The sequence below is a fragment of the Amblyomma americanum genome, chromosome 10, assembly GCF_052857255.1.
Source record: "Amblyomma americanum isolate KBUSLIRL-KWMA chromosome 10, ASM5285725v1, whole genome shotgun sequence".
Taxonomy (NCBI): Eukaryota; Metazoa; Arthropoda; class Arachnida; order Ixodida; family Ixodidae; genus Amblyomma; species Amblyomma americanum.
This window is the reverse complement of record NC_135506.1, coordinates 44,942,966-44,947,567: the sequence shown is the minus strand read 5'-3', so window position 1 is coordinate 44,947,567 and position 4,602 is coordinate 44,942,966. Positions and strand designations below refer to the sequence as shown.

Sequence of the window (4,602 nt, the reverse complement as noted above, 5' to 3'; positions counted from 1 at the left end):
TGAACAGAAGCGGACGAGCAGAGCCTATTGTGAAGCCACGACAAGGCTCGTCTTCGGGGCCTCCCCCTTCGACGCCCCTGGGTACTTCCATAGAGACATTGCAGCGTCCGGGACCGTCAGGCAGGTTGCGCACCGGCTGGAGGGCCGTCAAGCCTGTTCTGCAGGAAAGAGCTGGGGACGACGGTTACGAACAAGTTCACTTGTACAACAAGCACACTGTCAACACACCATAACTTCGCACACCTTGAAGTGAGTCCTTGCAGTTCCGCTGCGAAGGCAGTTATCAGGACCGCCCAGAAGGTGCCAGTGTCTCTGGATTGTTCACAAAGATTAGCGGAAGTCCCAGCGGTAGCAATGCGAGAGGATCCCTTTACCGCTCCTCGACGGCGTCCATAGTAATATGCGCCACGAGGCAGTCGTTGCTATGGGCAGGTAACAGCCGAACTGGTCGGCTCAACTGCTGCGGCTCTTTCGTGTTGCAGCGCCCTTGGAATGTGGCCATGAACAGAAGCGGACGAGCAGAGCCTATTGTGAAGCCACGACTAGGCTCGTCTTCGGGGCCTCCCCTTCGACGCCCCTGGATACTTCCATGGAGAGACCTTGCAGCGTCCGGGACCGTCAGGCAGGTTGCGCACCGGCTGGTTCTCGCTCAAGAGGTCACCCGAACCAACGCGTCGTAGGAGGACCGGGGAGGAATCCTGGAAGCTCTGCAGGTGAAGCAGGACAGGAATGGTCTCTGTTGTGGCGAGTAACAGCCAAACTGGTCGGCCCAACGGCTGTAGCTCTTTTGTGTTGCAGCGTCCTTGGAAGTGAGATGCCATGACGTCAGAAGCGGACGAGCGGAGCCTATTGTGAAGCCACGACAAGGCTCGTCTTCGGGGCCTCCCCCTCAATGCTCCGGCCAAGTTCCGCAAGGATCGTCCATCCTCCCGCGGAGTCGTCCACGGCGAACGCTGGCTCATGGCTTCCTCGAAGCAGGTGTCAAATCATGGGGATGTTATAAGCGTGACACAGGTGGAGAAGAATTAAAGAAAGCACATCTCAACGACCGGTGGAAGGCTGGATGGCGAAAGGGTGCCTGCCGACGTGGCCACCCAACTGGTCTCGGCCGTGGCTCCCGGACAGCTGACGCTGGCGTTCGATTCGCTCCCGCTTTTATAGCCGCTCACTTCGTCTTCCTCGCGTTTCTTCACAGCCCTCTTCTTCGTTCCATTTGGAAAGGAAAACTTCACCTTGGTGCGGCTGGCCCAGCAATGGGATTCAGGTTGTTTTTTTGAAATCCTCTGCAAGAAATGCGCAGCCGAGTGTGGAAGACCACTTGTGCGTTGTCTGCCAAGCACCACCCATACTGCGCGTCCTCGCAATATTGCGCGTTTCACAGTCTACCGCGAAAGCGTTGTAGGTTTGTTTTTCATAATTATCGTTCGCGTCGTTTTGTCCTTTTTTTCCCGCAAAACTGACAGAAAAATAGTAAGGCAGAAGGCAAAAGGAAGAAAAGGCCTCTAGAATAAATTTGGTGCCGAAGGTAAGATGGAGCGTTTCAAACGCTATTACGAAGCAATCAAGCAGCTTTATGATGCGAACGAAGCGACTAGATGGCGGTGAACAAGCACCTTTGTACCTAAATGACTGGTATACTGTAATGCTGTCTTTATAATATTCTCACAATAAATAATTCGTTTTTTGAAAAATTCATTGTGAAGAAGAGAAGAAAGAAGTTTGAACGCATTTTGTCTGTAGGGAGAAATTTCTGATATTTCTTAGTAAAAATATATAATTTAAATCAATATAGCCGTATGCTCGTTGTTTTTACATTGCAGCGTACGGCAGTAAGCCTGAGGTTTGCGGATTTTGTTTATATAATATACTCACGGCCATGTCACCTTATTTTTGCTTTTAGAGGTTAGATGCCTCCATGTGTGCAATGGGCCGAAATGTAGCGGGTCGTGGATATCCTGGTGCGATAACTGCGATGAAAAAAGAGAGACAGAACGCTCTACATAAGCCTGTTGCGTAAATTCAAACGAATTTCTTAGGTGTTATGAGCTAGCAGGAATACAGCGACTGGCGTGTCTTTTAGTTTTCCAATCTCTGGAAATAGAGACAGTTATACTGACGCTGCAAGCTCCTAAACACACCCCAGCGATTGCTAGCTATTGCTTGCTGTTTTATTCAACGAAAACATCACTCTTAAACCTGTTGTCCCCATTGACGCTCTTACGACGGAGTGGAGGAAACGGCAGGTTAATGTGGTGGTCAACCGGAACAGCCAGCACAGTTTTCTCTTAGCGTTTTGATTGTGCGTCATGGATAACACGCACCACTTAGTTGTAGCATGTCAGCATTGCTTCGAATCGGGGAAGTGTGTAGACACGACGTCGAGTAAAATAGCTATCAAGTAAGGGTCATCTCTCTACAGCTGAGTCCGCGTGCGCTCCAGAATTTAATTACAGATGACAGGGTGCCGCCGGGCAGGTTGTAGTAATTTAATCATTTACAGAACAAGAGTGCAGGGAGTTCTGCGCTCCAGGACGAGAGGTAGACTTCGGGGGTGAAGGAATGAATGCCCACATCGCACGGTGTGTTATGGAGTTGTAATTACAATCAGCTATGATTCATAGCCACAGTCAAGCCTGCTGAAGCAGTGGGAATGGCAGTAACTACAGCCAGGCTTCAAATGTGGCCCATCCTTGCAGGCTAACACATTGGACAATAATTTTCCCTGAGAGCTTTAATTAAGCTTTTCGGAGGCTCCGTCCTCCCAACTTGCGGCCATTTGGGAATCAAAAGCTTCACCTAGCCCTCCAAGAAGCAAAATACTGCCTACTCTGCAAAGGGCATTAGAGTTAGGCAGTCGAAGACTATCTTTTATCTCCCAGATTTCTCCGTGTGTTGTGAATTTAGTGTTTTTGTGCTCCTGCGTACGCAGCGCTCTACCTTCTTCTTCTTTCACTTCCATGGGCCAAGTGCCACGTAAGCAAACAAAGAGAACGGTTATGAGATTTCTTTCCATCCTGTACTTTTCAAGATCCGGCATTGTCCCCATTCATAAAAAGTTGATACCTCGGTTCCTAAAGCGATGCAATCAACAGTTAAGCGACGCTCTCTTCTTGACGATTGTTTCTGACACTGAGAAATATAAATGCAATGAAGAAGAAGCTGAGGACGAACAGAATGCTTCTCGCGTTTGTGATGCAAGAAAATATATTTATTGTTTTCACTGGCAATTCCAAGGAAATGAGAGGGACATGCAGGTCTTGGCAGCAGCAACACAACGAAAGACCTCACGAACCTACGGGTAGGTATGGGGTGGTGCTTAGCCTTTGCATTCAGAATGCGTAAACGAGTTTGGGTGTCCCCCGAAATATGTGAGACAGTTACTGCGCCCTTTAATTTCCTCAAAAACCAATTTTCGATTTTCCAGCGACGTCTGTGCGATGTCAGCGCACGTTAAGGATGCCCAGGTGGTCGAAATTATTTCGAGCCCTCCACTATGGCATCTGTTTCTTCCTTTCCTCTTTCACTCCCTCCTTTATCTCTTCCATTACGGCGCGCTTCAGGTGTCCGCCGATATGTGAGACAGATACTGTGCCATTCGCTTTCCTAAAAATCAATTTTCGTTTCATTTTTCATTTCCAGCGAAATTATTCTGGCCCCGCCGCGGTGGCTCAGTGGTTAGGGCGCTCGACTACTGATCCGGAGTTCCCGGGTTCGAACCCGACCGCGGCGGCTGCGTTTTTATGGAGGAAAAACGCTAAGGCGCCCGTGTGCTGTGCGATGTCAGTGCACGTTAAAGATCCGCAGGTGGTCGAAATTATTCCGGAGCCCTCCACTACGGCGCCCCTTTCTTCCTTTCTTCTTTCACTCCCTCCTTTACCCTTCACTTACGGCGCGGTTCAGGTGTCCAACGATATATGAGACAGATACTGCGCCATTTCCTTTCCCCAAAAAAACCAATTATTATTATTAAATTATTCCGCAGCCCCACACTACGGCACCTCTTTCTTCCTTTCTTCTTTAACTCCCTCCTTTATCCCTTGGCGATGTACAGGTGTCGGCCGATATCTGAGACAGATACTGCGCCAATTCCTTTACGCAAAAACCAATTTTCAATTTTCTAGTCAACTTTTTCTGACGCTGACATACTCTCCCGCTTGTAGCAGTCTCCCCGGTGGGTCCCCTAATGACGAATCCCAAAATTTCTCCGCACAGCCGACCCCGCCGCGGTGGCTCAGTGGTTAGGGTGCTCGACTACTGATCCGGAGTTCCCGGGTTCGAACCCGGCCGCGGCGGCTGCGTTTTTATGGAGGAAAAACGCTAAGGCGCCCGTGTGCTGTGCGATGTCAGTGCACGTTAAAGATCCCCAGGTGGTCGAGATTATTCCGGAGCCCTCCACTACGGCACCTCTCTCTTCCTTTCTTCTTTCACTCCCTCCTTTACCCTTCCCTTACGGCGCGGTTCAGGTGTCCAACGATATATGAGACAGATACTGCGCCATTTCCTTTCCCTCCAAAACCAATTATTATTATTATTACGCACAGCCGCATATTCAACAGCTTGTCAGCCTGGCGCCTTGAGACGGAGGCTTCACACGGTAGGAAA

General features: G+C 49.7%; 1 non-coding gene across 1 annotated transcript; it reads left to right on the top strand.

The window, feature by feature from the left end:
• The first annotated feature begins 4,220 nt into the window (after positions 1-4,220).
• On the top strand, positions 4,221-4,292 carry TRNAS-ACU (transfer RNA serine (anticodon ACU)). The gene has a single exon. It is a non-coding gene; the product is annotated as a tRNA-Ser (tRNA).
• The last annotated feature ends 310 nt before the right edge of the window (positions 4,293-4,602 follow it).